Below are 17,734 nucleotides of genomic sequence, written 5' to 3'. Positions count from 1 at the left end.
GGTGTCTCACTTTGTTTCCCACTCTGGTCACGAACTCCTGCCTTCTAGTGATCCTTCCACGTCGGCCTCCCAAAGTGCTGGGATTACTGCCCAAAATCAGCGGCACAGGAGGGAGTGTTAACGGGAGAGCTGAGAGGCACGCCCAGGCTGAACGCTGAGATTATGAACGCTAGCGGGACGGGCTTTCAGGCCAGATTGCTACCCTCCAGCCTGATATCTATCTATGGATCGATTCCAGCTCTTGATTCGCCACTTTGAGAACGTTACTGCTGAGAGAAGCACAGAAAGTGTTTGGCAGGGCCTCCCTGTCTCTCCTAGACCAAGCATAAACTCGCTGGAGATTTAAAACAGTAGATACACAGTAGCAAAACATCCTAGGAACGCAATGTTACACAAAGCTTAAAAACTCTAGATTAGGACTTTCTAGATTTAATTTGTTACTGCCCTGACTAGATGCGTCTCCTTGGATAAGTTTATTTAACCTATTTGAGCCTCGGTTTCCCCATGTGTAAAATGATGCAAATAATAATATTTACCTCATAGCTCGGTTATAAGGATTAAGTGAGGGAATCCGGCCAGGTGGAATGGCTAATTCCTGTAATCCCACCACTATTTGAGGACAGGGAGGGAGGATTGCTTGAGGTCAGGAGTTGGAGACCAGCCTGGGCAACACAGAGAGATCCACCCTCACGCCACCCAATCCCTGTCTCTACTTTTAAAACCTGAAAAAAAAGTTTTAATGAAGGAAATTCATGTAAAGTGCTTAACATTTAGTAGATGCTCAATTGATGTTAGCCATTGTTAAACAAAAGACAACACTCTCAAATGTTACTGAATAGAATGGATGAGAAAACCATGTGGGGAATTTTAAAGAATCAGAAAAACAAAATGAAAACAGAATGTAAAACGACATTCGGTACTTTCTTCCAAGGAGCTCCCATTTCTGATGGGAAGGTGAACTAAAGTATCAGGTGGGATTAAGGTGGGAAAAATCAGGGCAAAATATAAATCATCGTGTGAACATTATTCATTGCCCAGAGTTGAGGGGCAAAATTAATTTCCGCAGAAATTTACAAAGATTCTTAAAGAGATATAAAGAAAATTTACAAAGATTCTTAAAGAGATATAGAGAAAAACATTTCCCTGTTCACCTTTGAGCCAAATGGGGAGCGGAAAAGGAGGAAGGACCCTGGAGACAGGTGGCACCTGGCAGATTAGCACCTTGGTAGCCAGCACCCAGGCCTGCTGTGCCAGACACTCCAATTCCACACCTCCCTTCCAGGACCTTCTTTTCTGGCTAAAGATCGCCCTGTGAGTGGGGACCTTGAGGAAGAGGAGCAGAACAGAGGCTCATTGGCCTGGGGGGGCTTGTTAAATTCCCTAATTGCCACTGCTAGCCCTGAAATGGAATGTTTGCTCTTTACAGATAGGGGCTGCCAGTCATGAGGTTGTGAGGAGCTGGTAGTTTCCACAAGGTCTCACAAGTACTTTGATGTTGATAGTTCACTCAGGGATAGTCTAGGATGAAGATTAGGAAACTCATCTTTATTCATATAAAGAGAAATGTAACAGCCAAGCTGACTAGATATTTATCTCAGCAGGTGAGCTCATTTTCTTCCCAGTAGGAACCCGTTCTTGGGAAACCAAAACAGGATCAAAAGGCTGCTGAATGGGTTTAAAGTTATTAAATGGAAATAGGGAGGCTGTTGTAGGTCAGAGCACCTATCACCTTTGAAGGTTACATCTTCCGAGGCAATGCTGATGAACACACAGGGCCTCACCAACACGTAGTCCTGCACTGTCCAATAGAACTTTCTGCCATGATGGAAAGGCCCCTCCTGATCTATCCAATACGGTAGCACTAGCCATAGCTGGCTACTGAGTGCTTGAAATGTGGCCACTGTTATTGAGAAACTGAAATTTTAATTTTATTTAATCTTAATTTTAAAACTAATAGTTAATTTATTGAAAAACTTTTGTTTTTCTTATTTTTCTTTTTTTATTATTATTATTTTATTGGAAAACTTTTAAGTATGTTTGGAACAACCTGGGTACAAAAACCTGTTTTGTCAATTGCAGATTTTATGAAATCTACATATAGATCAGGTATTTCTAAGGAAGATTTTATGTCCAAATTGAGGTGTGTGAAAATACACAGCAGATTTCAAAAACTTAGTATGAAAAAAGAATGTAAAATATTGTACTAATACTTGTTTATGTTATTACATGTTAAAATAATATTTTTGATATATTGAGTAAAATAAAACATATTAAAATTGATCTCACCTAATGTGTTTTACTTTTTTTGATGTGACTAGAAAATTCAAAATGATAAATGTGGCTCATACTATATTTCTATTGCATAGCACTGGTATGCACACAGTAACTGTTCTTTAAATGCAGAATAAGAAGAAATGAATAAACTCTTGCCTCCTTTCAATCTGATTTCTCCTTAGCAGGGATTTTTTGTTTTAAATAATGCAAATGCAGTCTTGTCACATATTTCCCAATGCAAACACAAAGCATTTGATGGATTTGCCATTGTTCTTAAAATAAGGAAAAAAAAAATCCTGCATCTGTCCTCTGGGGCCTAGTGGAGACCAGAGTCCCAAACCAGTCACGCTTGACACCTTTCATTCCTTGACCAGGCAATCTCCTTACTGCCTCGCGGCTTTTTCATGGCCCAGTCTAGAATGCTCCACTGTTATCTCCTTTCCTACTTCCCTGTAGATCTTAGTTCTCACTGCTGCAGGGATGTCCTCGCTTTAGCTTGTACTTCTCCAACCATTCACCACAATTATAATTGCACATTTATTTGTGAGTGATTCTTTGATTGGTATCTTTTCCCCTCACTAGGCTGCAAACTTCTTGAAGGTAGGGGCCACATCTGATTTTGCCAACCACCATATCCCCAAGCACCTAGAAGAACCACAGTGATTGAGTGAATTAGATCAAGGATGAATTGATCAAAGTTTCATCTGATCTAAACTATTACGGAGAAACAGACAAATGCTTTCCTCTCTTTCCTTTCTGTTACCAATATTCCTTAATGACCTAAAAGGATGCAACTTACCTAAAAGAATGCACCAAAAGCATGCTTTTAGAGCTCAGCACCTTTTCAGGGTAGACCCCCTGCTCTTTCCTAAAGTTTATCTTCAGCCAGGAAGGGCTGCATTTTAAATCGGCAAATAGGGAGACCCCCCCTCAGCATTTAGCTGTGATCACTGCAGCTCTATCAGCAAGCAACATATCTGAAAATAATTTCAGGGGCAGGCGGCTAATATCATATGAGAGAATTCTTCTTAGGCAGTCAGTGATACTTCCTGACTTGGTTCTTGATTTGGGGTACATCCTATTTTGAAAGGGCAGGCCCCTGACTGCTCTGCCCGCTTTATTATTTTATTTTATTTTATTTTATTTTATTTTGAGATGGGATCTCACTTACATTGCCCAGGCTGATCTCAAACTTCTTCAAGCAATCCTCCTGGCCTCAAGCAATCTTCCCACCTTGGCCTCCCAAAGTGCTGGGATTATAGGCATGAGCCACTGAACCTGGCCTATTTTAGCTGCTATTAAAATTTAAGTCTGCATGGTTATTAAAATATTTCATTTGTAACCAGGGTATTAATAGACAATCCAATCGCTCCACTTCCCTACTGAAAAATACACCTCCAGTAGGTCCCCGTCACCGTGAGGTATGTGTAAGAATGAAGAGCACGGGCTCTGGAAAAAGACTGCCTGCATTCAGATCCTGGCTTTACTTACCATAAGAACCTAGGCAAGGTGCTTAGCCAAGCCAGGCCTCAGCTTTTTCGTCTGTAAAATGGGGATCCTACCATAGCACTGACTTCACAGGGTAGGGTGGTGGAAGGATTCAATGAGATAAAATGCTTGGGATGGTGTTTGGCACCTAGTGAGTACTCAGTAGATGTTACTGAGCAAATAAGGCTCTCTGAGCTGGTAACTGCCTGCCTGCCTAGGCTCAGTGCTTGACTATTTCATGTCATACAAGATGTTCCACCAGTGAGGAATGTCTTGAGGTTTCAAATGCTCACCATGTGTATTTAACTCTATTTCAGATCATACAGTCAGGCACACACACACTCACACATACCAATCCAACCATTAAGATTCAGTCGTTTCCAGCTGTCACCTCCTCCAGGGAGCCTACCATGCTTGCCCTCCCCTGCCCTACAGATACCTATCTCTTCTGTTTATCTCTTTCTATCATTGCCCTCACCACATGATGCTACAATTATCTGTGAGCTTCTTGCAGAGCAGAAATGTGTCCTATTCATATTCGTAGTTAGCATTGTGCCTGGCACCAAGTAGCGTTCAGTAAGTGTTAGCTGAAAAAGTCCATGTGTGTGTGAATGAATGAGGGCTCTTCCAGAAGAACAGCTGGGAGCCATTTGTCTATCAAACATTTTGATGAAGAATTATTGTTTCTGTAAAAGTGCGCACAAGGCTTAAAATTATTCCACTTTTGGCTGGGCGCGGTGGCTCAGGCCTGTAATTCCAGCACTTTGGGAGACCGAGACGGGCGGATCACGAGGTCAGGAGATTGAGACAATCCTGGCTAACATGGTGAAACCCCGTCTCTACTAAAATATACAAAAAAAAAAAAAAAAAAAAAATAGCCGGGCGAGGTGGCGGGCCCCTGTAGTCCCAGCTACTTGGGAGGCTGAGGCAGGAGAATGGCGTAAACCCGGGAGGCGGAGCTTGCAGTGAGCTGAGATCTGGCCACTGCACTCCCGCCTGGGCGACAGAGCAAGACTCCGTCTCAAAAAAAAAAAAAAAAATTATTCCACTTTTGCCTGTTCTATTTTTTCTAGGTTGATTTTAGAAAATATATTATCTTCTTAGAGAAGTGAGATTAATTCCTATCTTATATTTAGCTCCCCAGTTGCCTTGAATGATGACAATATGATGGTGCCTAATGTTATAAAATAATTTATCTCCTCCTGCCCTCCATGTGGACTCAGTTGCTGCCAAGCACTTTCTTGAAGGAATGAAATTCAAATATTCTATATATTAAGTTATTTAAAGATAGTGTCTTCCACTGTGAGGAACCCTATAATTAAGCCACCAAAAATAGTATTTTAACTCTAAAAAGCACTTTGGTTATCAACTGAAACAATGGACCCTCCTGTGCATGCCAATTTGAAAAATGCTGTTAGGTAATACCTAAGATTCTGTAAAACTGGAATTGGAATAAGATGTTATGAATCCATCTTCATTTCTCTTCCACTAAATCCTCTTTGCTGCCCCAGCACTTTGTTCTTCACATCTAGATTTTTTGCTGAGCCTCCCTTCTCTTCCTCTCACATTCCTCTTTCTCCATCTCTTTTGTCTCACTGTTCCAGGGCAAGTGTAAGGCCACTCACCTAGATTAATGCTTGAGTTTACTTGAGAGAGGTGAGAAACAATGAACCAGAAATAAGAGATCTCAGCTGAGGTGAAGCGGGGAAGGGAGTCTGACTCAGAAGACACTAGGTTTGAATGCTGGCTCAAGTTTTTTGTCACTTCTGTGCCTCCATTTTGTCAGCTGTAAAGATGACCACAGGAGTCCTATCTCACAGAGTGGTTGACAACATCCAACGATTAGACATGTGACAGCACTGGCATGCGAGCCCCACCAGCTGGGGAGCTCCCTCAGGTCAGAACTCTGGCTTATTCTCTGCTGAGGCCCCGGCACCTAACTTCCCATCTGGCTCGAATATTTATTGAGCAAATGAACATATTATTGATGAATTAATGGTCGATGGCCACTCTGTGTAAATTTACTCTTCCGTGATATTTCCCAAAAGAAAATATTTTTTCCCTAAGTGTTTTCCTTATAGTGTTAGCTGGAATCTTATAGAGTTTCAGAAGTTGATCGTATGAGAAAAAGAGGCCCTGTTAGCTCTTTGGATTTGAACAAAGCTAAAGAAAAATCTTCTATCCCTTCTTTCTCCCTTTCTATCTCCATTTATAACACAAATGAGTGTGTGTCCAGACTTGAGAAAAGTAGGGACAGTCCATAGAGAGGACACCAGGATAGAAGAACTGAGTGATCGGCACCTCCCCAGTCTCATAAGATGCAAGGAAAATTCCAAGGCTCACCAGAGACAGTCACTCTTACCTTCTTGGCCCTAGGAAGCTGGTGAGCTCAGAGGACAAAGACCTTGAGAGCAGATAGTGTCCAGGGAAGGCGATGCCACACTGTGTTAGTTTCCTCTGGCTTCCATGACAAATTACCCACCACAAACTGGATGGCTTAAAACAACAGCAGTTTATTCTCTTACAGTTCTGGAGCCTGGAAGTCTGAAATCGATATGTCAAGGCACGATCTCTCTGAAGGCGGTAACGCAGCATCCTTCCTTGCGTCTTCCTAGCTTTTAGTGGTTGCCAGCAATCCTTACCATTCACTGACCTGCATACATCACTCCAATCTTTGCCTCTGTTGCCACAGAGCATTTTCCCTGTGTGTCTTTGGCTTTATGTCCAAATGACCTTCTTCTTATAGGGACACTAGTCATACCGGATTTAGGGCCTACCCTACCCCAGTATGACCTCATCTTCACTTGATTGTATTTGCTAAGACCCTATTTCCCATGAGGTCACATTCATAGGTTCCAGCTGTGCATGAATTTTGAGGAACGTTATTCAACCCAGTACATGCATCTTAGCCACAACAAAATTGGGCCTTGTGGTTTCCAGTGTGTAGATGTCACAGGAAAGTTCCCAACCATCTGCTTAGGTTTGAATCTCAGCTCTGCTATATATTAGCTGTAACCTTTAGCAGGCTACTTCATCTTTCTGTGCCTCAGTTTCCTAACTTATAGTGGAGATTATTACCTACCTCATAGGATTGTTTGTAGGACCAAAGGAGTTATTGCAAATGAAGCACTTCAGTCAGGAGCGGCCTGCTGAACAGGACCCTGGGAGGCTGCCATTGGGCCGGAAGTAGTGGAGAGAGTAGCGGCAGCGCTGATGGTGAGGAAGCCAGTTGTGATGGACATCAGAACACAGGCACTGTCTTTTGTGTAAAGCTGTGCTGTCTCTAAAGTGCACATTCACATTCATATCCTACCAGTGAATAGTCCCCACCTAACACTCAACACACACACATACACACACACACACGCTGTTGTGAAGTCAGACTGGAGCCTACTGACCAGTAGTCTGTGAGCCTCTTCTCCCTTCTCTAAATAACACCCACCCAGGCTGGGCACAGTGGCACATGCCTGTAATCCTAGCACTTTGGGAGGCTGAGGTGGGTAGATCACCTGCGGTCAAGAGTTCGAGACCAGCCTGTCCAACATGGCAAAATCCCATCTCTACTAAAAATACAAAAATTAACCGGGTGTGGTGGTGCATGCCTGTAATCTTAGCTATTTGGGAGGCTGAGGTAGGAGAATCGTGCTTGAACCCAGGAGGTGGAGGTTGCAGGGAGCCAAAATCGTGCCACAGCACTCCAGCCTGGGCAGTAGAGTGAGACTCTATCTCTAAATAAATAAATAAATAAATACCACCTGCCCTAGTTCCTTTTACTGTCTCCTACCCTTTTAATATCTTAAAGCCCTCTCGATCCTCCTACTTCTTAATGAAACACAGCTCACAGCCCCTCCTGGAATCTGAGTCAACCCTCGCTCCATTCCTCCAGAGTTCTCCCTGGGGTCCTGGGGAGAGAAGTGGTGACTCCAGGCCATGACCCTCAGCTATCATCTTTCCACTCCTTGGTTTTAAGTTGCTACTTTTACTACTTTCTTTCTTTTGTTTTGTTTTTGTAAAGACAAGGTCTGACTCTGTCCCCAGGCTGGAGTACAGTGGCACAATCATAGCTCACTTCAGCCTTAAACTCCTGGACTTAAATGATCCTCCAGCCTTAGCCTCCAAAGTGACTGGGATTACAGGGGTGAGCCACCACACCTAGTGATTTTCACAGTTTTTGACTAAACAATTATTATTTCCACTGTGAAAGTTTTAAAATATTTTAAAGCTTATATATATACATACATATATATACACATATACATATATACACACACACACATACATATATATATATATATATATTTTTTTTTTGAGATGGGGTCTCACTCTGTCACCCAGGCTGGAGTGCAGTGGCACGATCTCAGCTCACTGCAACCTCCACCTCCTGGGTTCAAGTGTTTCTCCTGCCCCAGCCTCCATAGTAGCTGGGATTACAGGTGCCTGCCACTACACCCGGCTAATTTTTGCATTTTTAACAGAGACAGGGTTTCACCATATTGGCCAGGCTGGTCTTGAACTCCTGACCTCAGGTGATTCGCCTGCCTCGGCCTCCCAAAGCGCTGGGATTACAGGCGTGAGACACTGAGCCCGACTACATGTGTTCCTGTCTTAACAAGGTGGGTTATGGTTATGTTTCGGGTCTCCAGGTATCAACATCAACTTGAGTATTGTTTTTTTTTTTTTTTTTTTTTTTGAGACGAAGTCTCGCTGTGTCTCCCAGGCTGGAGTGCAGTGGCGCGATCTCGGCTCACTGCAAGCTCCGCCCCCTGGGTTCACGCCATTCTCCCGCCTCAGCCTCCCAAGTAGCTGGGACTACAGGCGCCCGCTACCACGCCCGGCTAATTTTTTTTTTGTATTTTTTTAGTAGAGACGGGGTTTCACCGTGTTAGCCAGGATAGTCTCGATCTCCTGACCTCGTGATCCACCCGCCTCGGCCTCCCAAAGTGCTGGGATTACAGGCTTGAGCCACCGCGCCCGGCCAACATCAACTTGAGTATTGTATCCAAAAGTCCTCAAAACACTTGGGTATTCCCCTTCTCCACTCAACAGTTACCTGAATAAATGGCCACAGGTCCCTTTGGGGATGAGCGAGGGAAATCATTATCATGCACATTTACCTTGGGGATGGTCCTCCCCTTGAGGACCTGACCTTTCCTTTAGTCAGTAGGCTTCATGTCCTGGGACTGATCCAGGCCTGGAAACTGCACAGGAGAAGGTGACTTTGTATAGGGGTAATGGCCCTCAGCATTCTTATTTATTTTGATTGTATTGATCTTATTTATTTTGATTCACAAGCAGGGACCTTGTTTGCAACCCATCTATTTTGCCCCGGGATGCTGTGTTCTGTTGATTACCTCCATAATTCTCTAAGCCTTAGGTTGGCTGCTACTCCAACCTGGATGTTCATTATGGTAACTGCTCACACCTGGTTGCTGACAAGATCGTGCCACTCCCTGGCCTCTATTGTTCTGGGTCTTCTAGTCCCTGCTGCCGTCAGCCCAGTTCTGTACCAGAATTTCTGACCTCAGTCCTGGCCTACAGAGGACTGAACTCTTTAGTGAAACTGATGCTCCTCCACCACTGTGTTCTTTATTGCCTTGGTAAATGACGTGTCCTCAGGCCGCTGTAGAACACCGTCATCTAGTTGGTTTTCTGGCCTTACGTTGTAAATCCACTTGATCATGCCACAGCATTTCAATCCTTACTTTCCACTGTCTGTCAGGGCAGTGCAGGTATTTCTTCTTAACTTAAGGTGGGCCATTGCTTTTTTCATGTTCCTAGGAGCCACCTTAGTAGCGTGTTTATACCAACTCTGGGGGCCTTGTGGCATATGAAATCAGCATCCTGGGGGAGCACACCCATACTGGTCAACCCTCTTTTATCCAGATTTGTGTTCTGCACTGCCCCTCGACACAGCACGCTTAGAATTCAGCCCCATGTGAACTCTTCCAGCTTCTGCCAGTCCAGTTGGTTGTGTCCTGCGGTTTGTTCAGCGGGTAGCCCCTTTCTGTCTTCAGCAGGCAGGCCTAGCACATCCCAGGCAGCAATATGTTGTTAGGACTTAACCGTAGTTATTGGTAATGGCCGGAGTGGGAGGTGAAGGCAGATCCTGAGAAAAGAACAAGTTGTCTTGCAGGGGAGAGGCCTTCACATCATCTCCAAGCAAGGTGGACGGGTGCTTGTCTTTAATCTGAGCTCCCCCAGGCTCAGAGGTCGCAGAGAAATTTGGGGATTTAAGGTTCTCAAGGACATCAACCAGATATCCCCATCCTATGTATCAGTGTCCCAGTCCTTCCCAAGAAGAACCTTGACCTGATCAGAGTCAACTTGTCTCAGTTGGGGGTTCAATCTTCCTTGGAGCTTGTCGTCTTTTGTGACTAAGTTCTGGTGCTGGTCCTGAGCTTTCCCAGTTCTCCTGCTGCAGGAGAGAAGGCCCTGGCTTTCATTCATAGCTAATTATTGCTGATTAATCACTCTTAGCCTTTTGTTACTTTTCCAGAGTGTCAACTGAGTTTGGCAATGGTCCCCTGAATCCAAATCCTTACTTACTGTTTTCCCTACATATTTCAACTGCTTGATATTTCACACAGCTAATGCGTTCCCTTCCATTGGTGACACATTTTATAATTGTACTGTGCCAGGGATAATCATTGATGAGATTATCAGGGGTCTTCATTGCCATCTGGGTGGTGGAGGATCAAGCTCAAAATCCCATCTTAGGATCTGCTTTCTTGAACCACTCCTGGCACCCAACTGTGACAGGTTGCATTCCCCAGGGAAAATTTCTGAAATGATATCAGTATACAGGTATTTCTTAAGAAGTATTCATGAGACCAACACCACAGAAGTGGGGAGAAGGGAGCTGGGTCCAACACCGGCTCCTGCTGACCCCATGGGGAACCCAGAGGCTGGAATGGCCCTGTAGATTGTCACCACTTGGGGCAAGGTTACCAGGCCTTTATATCCCTGGGCTGATCAGTCATTGGGAGGTAGGCTGCTTCTGGAAGGAAACACGATCTTGGGTAGGGCAATTTTCTTTTTCTTTTCTTTTTTTTTTTTTTGAGACGGAGTCTCGCGCTGTCGCCCAGGCTAGAATGCAGTGGCCGGATCTCAGCTCACTGCAAGCTCCGCCTCCCAGGTTTGCACCATTCTCCTGCCTCAGCCTCCCGAGTAGTTGGGACTACAGGCGCCCGCCACCTCGCCCGGCTAGTTTTTTGTATTTTTTTGTAGAGACGGGGTTTCACTGTCTTAGCCAGGATGGTCTCGATCTCCTGACCTCGTGATCCGCCCGTCTCGGCCTCCCAAAGTGCTGGGATTACAGGCTTGAGCCACCGTGCCCGGCCTGGGTAGGGCAATTTTCTTCAGTGCAGGCAATCCCTGAAGAGGGCTAACAGCTGAGGGAGGTTTTCCGGCCACTCTCCCAGCAGCTGGGGGTATTTTATCCTTCATTCCGGAGGGATATCTGGGTAGTGTACTGTAGCAACTGCCACATTCCCGCATTCCATTAAAGCCAGTCCCATGGCCATGTCTGCCACAAATGGGGTAGAGGACAACATGCTTTGCATAGAAAAGCACTGCAAGTCACACAGCACAGTGCAGGTATGTGATATTCTCCTAGAGATGGTGGGAGCGAGCTATATGGGAAACCAGAAGACAATGGAACAATGCTTTCAAATATTGGGAGGAAATGCTTTTGAACTTGGAATCCTGTGCCAGCCAAATTGCCAATGAAATATGAGAGTAGAATAAAGCTGTTCAAGCAAGGAAGGTCTATGCTTCAGCAATACAAGAAAGTAAACCAAGAAAGAGGAAGACACGGAATCCAAAATAAGAGAGATGCAAAGAGAGGTGAAGGGCAGCTCAGGGATAGCAGCTATGCGTAGCTCCGGAGCAAACCCCTCCAGATCAGAGCCATTCAGAAGACTCCAGGTGGGGGTTCAGATGAAATTCACACAATTTCAATATGTTTGAACATGTTGGAAATTTACACAATTTGGGAAGAGTTTTAAGTACAAAAAACAAAAAGGGGCTAGGCGCAGTGGTTTATGCCTGTAATCCCAGAACTTTGGGAGGCCGAGGTATGCAGATTGCTTGAGCCCAGGAGTTCGAGACCAGCCTGGGCAACAGGACAAAATCCCAACTCTACAAAAATACAAAAAGTAGCCAGGTGTGGTGGTGTGCGCCTGTAGTCCCAGCTATTTGGGAGGCTGAAGTGGGAGGATCACCTAAGCCAGGGAAGATTGAGGCTGCATTGAGCTGAGATCGCACCACTATACTCCAGCCTGGGTGACAGAGACCCTGTCTCAGAAAACAAACAAACAAACAAACTAAAACTAAAAACCACCACCAACAAGGTATTAACTCCAAAAGAAAGAACGATCAAAATATATGAAACACGTTGCAGTATATACTTCATGGCTTGTGAATAGTGTTTATACAATCACAATAATGTATCTATGCAAATTTACGGTACAGCTGTCCTGGGGGGGATGGGATACAGAAAGTGTGCACATACGTGGTTGGATTTGAGGAGGGGTAAAAGACAGGTAAGTCCTCATTTTCCTTGTTAGGAAACAGATGATGCCTGATGCTGGAAAGTGAAAAATAGAAGAAAGCATATTACTTGGAGATATGGAGATAAATACCAAAAGAATCAGATGAAAGAGTTGAAAATTGGGGCCTCTGGAAATGGAAATGTTGGCAGGAAATGCTAGAGGTAAGGAGAGGTGAACCGCTAATTTTATAACACGCCTGGTAGGGTTTACTTATTTATTTTGAGGTAGGGTCCCACTCTGTCTCCCAGACTGGAGTGCAGTGGCACAATTATAGCTCACTGTAGCCTCGACCTCCCAGGCCTAGGTGATCCTCCCACCTCAGCCTCCCAAGTAGCTGGGACTATAGGCACACACCACCACGCCCAGCTAATTTTTGATTTTTTGCCATGTTGCCCAGATTGGTTTCAAACTCCTGGACTCAAGCAACCCTCCCACCCCAGCCTCCCAAAATTCTGAGATTACAGTCGTGAGCCACTGCACCAGCCTCCAATAGGATTTCTTGATTCTTTAAAATAAATACAGGTATGACTTTTGTGAAAGAGCAACATATCAGAAGAAATGATTCCAAGTTCACAAGCTTTTCCAAAGAATTAAAAAAGAGGCAACAGCACACCCCAACCCATTTTATGATGCTAGCAGGACCTCCACACCAAAGCTGACCAGGACAAAATGAGGAAGGCAAGTTGCAAGTCAGTCTTATTCATAAACATAGATGCAAAAGTCATAAATAGTATATAAACATATTTGCAATCTAAATTTAGCAATATGAAAGTATAAGATAGGACAATCAAGTTGAGTTTATCTCAGGAATGCAAAATTAGTTTAATATTAGAAAATAAATGTAATTGGCTGGGTGTGGTGCCTCCTGCCTATAATCCCAGCACTTTGGGAGGCCGAGATGGGTGAATCACTTGAGGTCAGGAGTTTGAGACCAGCCTGGCCAATATGGTGAAATCCTGTCTCAACTAAAAATACAAAATTACCTGGATGTAGTGGTGTGCACCTGTAATCCCAGCTACTTGGGAGGCTGAGGTAGGAGAATTGCTTGAACTGAGGAAGGGGAAGTTGCAGGGAGCTGAGATCACCCCACTGCACTCCAGCCTAGGCAACAGAGCGAGATTCTGTCTCAAAATAAAATAAAATAAATGTAATTCACCACATTAAACATAGAATTCATATGGTCATTTCAATAAAGTGAAACCATCTGATAAAATACAACTTTATGTCTTATAAAAAGCCTTAAAAGTGGGCATTTAAAAGTGGCTGGGCACTTGCCTGTAGTCTCAGCTACTTGGGAGGTGGAGGCAAGAGGACTGCTTGAGGCCAGGGGTTCAAGGCTGTAGTGCACTATGATTGTGCCTGTGAAAAATCACTGCATTCCAGCCAGAAGGACGTAACAAAACTCCATCTCAAAAAGAAAACAAAAACAAACAGAAAAACCTCAAAGTTTTAGCAACCTAGGAATGAAGAGAACTCCTTTCATCTTAAAAGGGCTAATTATGAAAAACCAACAGCAAACATCATACTTTATGGTAAGGATGTCTGTTATTACCACCCCTAGTCAATATTATAATGAAAGGTCTAATCAACATAGAAATAGAAGGGAAAATAAAGTAAGCACAAAGGTTGAAAAAAGGAAGAAACACCCCAGGCGTTATTTGCAGATTCTATAATTGTAATGGTAGAAAATCCATGAGAATTTACTGCTGATTACACTCTCACCGACAGTGTATGAGACTTCCCGTTGTTCCACATTCTTGTCAAGCTTGGCAGTGTTAGATTTTTACATATTTTCCCATCTGGTGAGTATATAATAATAACTCATTGGAGTTTTAATTTGCACTTTTCTAATTACCAATGAGGTTGAGTACCTTTTCATATTTACATTTCCTAATTTATGAAGTGCCTATTCAAATCTTTTACCTATTTTTCCACTGAGTTCTATGTGTTTGTCTTACTAATTTGGAGATGTTTATGTACTCTGAATACTAGTCCTTTGTAGGTTATGATTTTAATATCATTGAATTTATCAATATTTCCTTTATGATTTGTACATTTTTTCATATTAAGAAATCCTTTCCTATCCTGGGGTCATATAGATATTCTTCTATGGCTTTTTTTGTTGTTTGATTTTTTTCTTTACTTATTTGTTTTAGAGAGGAGGTCTTGCCGTGTTGTCTAGGCTGGATTTGTATTTCTGGCCTCAAGTGATCCTTTTGCCTCAGCTTCCCAAGTAGCTGGGACTACAGGTGTGAGCTGCCACCAACCGGCTAGATTTTTTTTTTTTTTTTTTTTTTTTTTTTTGAGACAGGGTCTCACTCTGTTGCCCAGGCTGGAGTGCAGTGGCACAATCATGACTCGCTGCCACCAGGACTTCCCAGGCTCAAGTGGTTGTCCCATCTCAGCCTTTCAAGTAGCTGGGACCACAGGTGCATGCCACCACACTCGATTAATTTTAACAATTTTTTGTAGAGACAGGGTCTCACTATGTTGCCCAGGCTGGTCTCAAACTCGCCTCGGCCTCCCCAAAGTGTTGAGATTACAGGCATGAACCACTGCGTCTGGGCTGAAACATGCTTTATCTTGCTTAGATTTACACTCCACCTGTAATTGATTATGTATTATGTAAGGTTGGCGGTCATTTGTCTTTTTCTCCCACATGAATAGGTAAAAGGCAAATTAAAACTCCAGTGAGATGCTATTATATGCTCACCAGAAGGGCAAATGTAAAAAAATCTAACATTGCTAAGTATGACAAGAATTTAGAACAACAGAAAGTCTCATACACTGTTGGCAAGAGTACCACTGTGGAATATAATTTGGAATTACCTTTTAAAGGTGAATGAAATGCACACACTCTCTGGCCCAGCAAGCAATTCCACCCACAGATTAGACTCTAAATAGACTCATGCACATTTGTACCAGAACAGTCTTGGACTGTTCAGAACAGCACTGTTTGTAATAGCCCCATTCCCTGAACTATCCAAATGTCTGGCAGTAGTAGAATGAATTCATCAAATCTGGAGGCCAGGCGCAGTGGCTCATGCCTGTAATCCCAGCACTTTGGGAGGCTGAGGCAGGCAGATCACAAGGTGAGGAGTTCAAGATCATCCTGGCCAACATGGTGAAATCCCGCCTCTACTGAAGACACAAAAATTAGCTGGGGTGGTGGTGTGCACCTGTAATCCCAGCTACTCAGGAGGCTGAGGCAGGAGAATTGCTTGGACCCGGGAGGCGGAGGTTGCAATGAGCCGAGATCACACCATTGCACTCCAGCCCGGGTGACAGAGCGAGACTCCGTCTCAAAATAAATAAATAAATAAATAAAATAAAATGTCAGAACTCATACAATGAAATGCCATATAGCAACAAGAGTGAAGGAAGTAGAGCTACATGAATGAATTTCACAATATAATACTGAGAAAAAAGAAGTCAAACACGAAAGAATCCATTCTGTATGATTCCATTTCTATAAAGTCATAATACAGCAAAGAATTCATAAAATATGAACACATGTATGTGTGTATCTATAATATGAATATATGTGTACATATGTAAAGTTCATAACATACAAAAGAAGTTATGTCACCAAACAAAGGTCATGACCAAGAAAACTTAAACTGTTTTTTTTTTTTTTGTTATTGTTTTTTGTTTTGTTTTTTTTCTTCGGTAAACTACAAAGAAAAGCAATGAAATCATTACCATAAAAATCAGGAGAGTGGGCCAGGTGTGGTGGCTCATGCCTGTAATCCCAGCACTTTGGGAGGCCGAGGTGGATGGATCACCTGAGGTCAGGAGTTTGAGACCAGCCTGGCTAACACAGTGAAACCCTGTCTCTACTAAAAATACAAAATTAGCCAGGTGTGGTGCTGCACGCCTGTAATCCCAGCTACTTGGGAGGCTGAGGCAGGAGAATTGCTTGAATCCGGGAGGTGGAGGTTGTAGTAAGCCGATCACCCCACTTCAATCCAACCTGGGCAACAAGAGTGAAACTCAGTCTCAAAAACGAAAACGAAACAAACAAACAAAAAAACAAAATCAGGAGAGTGGTTACCTCTGGGAGAAGGAGGTGGATATGATATACAGGGTATTCCAGGGGCTTCTGGAGGGCTGGCAATGTTCGGTCTTGACCTGGATACTTGTTAAACTGTCACATTTATGTAGTATGCATTTTTCTGTAAATATATTTCACAGTAAAAATGACAAACGGAAAGAAGCCAGATAAAATAAAAGTAATAATCTCTATATTCCACTAAAACTGCCGACATGTCCACTAAATACAATAATAATGAACACGGCACTGGGTAACTGGTTCTTGGCTTTAAGCCTTTGAGAAACTCATGGAGACAGAAGAATTCCTGTAGGTTTAGTCATGCTTTTTCAATGTACTTGAAATGTTTATTCACAGGTGGGTCTGCTTGACTGTGTGTTCTAAAGCAAAAAGAAACCCAATGCTTCTTTATCCCAAGTTTTAGCCTTTTCTTCTGAAATATAACGAGATCCTGATTTAAAGTCAACCTGCATTAACAGAAACGCTATGAGATCACAAATAAGCATGAATTTCTTACATGTGCAAATTACTGTGTACTTTGTGCTAGCCCCTATGCTATGACCTTTATCTTATAACAGCCTTTATCCCCAGTTCATAGATGAGGAAACTGAGGAAGAGAGAGGTTAATAAACTTGCTGGCCGGCATGGTGGCTCACGCCTGTAATCCCAGCACTTTGGGAGGCGGAGGCGGGCACATCACAAGGTCAAGAGATCGAGACCATCCTGGCCAACATGGTGAAACCCCGTCTCTACCAAAAAAAAAAAAAAAAAAAAAATTAGCTGGGCGAGGTGAAGCGTGCCTTTAGTCCCAGCTACTCGGGAGACTGAGGCAGGAGAATCGCTTGAACCCGGGAGGCAGAGCTTGCAGTGAGTCAAGATCATGCCACTGCACTCCAGCCTGGCGACAGAGCGAGACTCCGTCTCAAAAAAAAAAAAAAGAAAGAAAGAAAGAAAAGCAAAAGAAAAAAAGATACTTGCTAAGGTGACATAGCTCAGAGTGGTGAGGCAGAGTCTCACACTCAGATCTGGCTGACTAGCCCCAGGCCGCCTCTTGTGATCTCAGCCAGGCTGCACCGTCTTCATGCACCCTCTGGGACAGAAAGACACCATGGGCAGCTGTAGGTCCAGAAACAGTGGGGAATCCCTTCTCCATTTTCACTGAAGGCAATTGGCAGCATTTGATGAGCCAGGAAAACTTAGGCGCCCAGCTCTCACCTCTGAAGGTGTTTTGAAGAATTTCTATGTTAAGTCATATATATATAAGTCATATATATATATATGGCAAAGGATCAACTCACAGTACATCAATTCTGAAAAACCATATTCCTTCCCATGCCCCGATCGCGTTTACTTGAAATAAACTCTGTCA

Source organism: Theropithecus gelada, chromosome 9, assembly GCF_003255815.1.
Source record: "Theropithecus gelada isolate Dixy chromosome 9, Tgel_1.0, whole genome shotgun sequence".
NCBI lineage: Eukaryota > Metazoa > Chordata > Mammalia > Primates > Cercopithecidae > Theropithecus > Theropithecus gelada.
Note: the sequence above shows the minus strand (reverse complement) of the source record.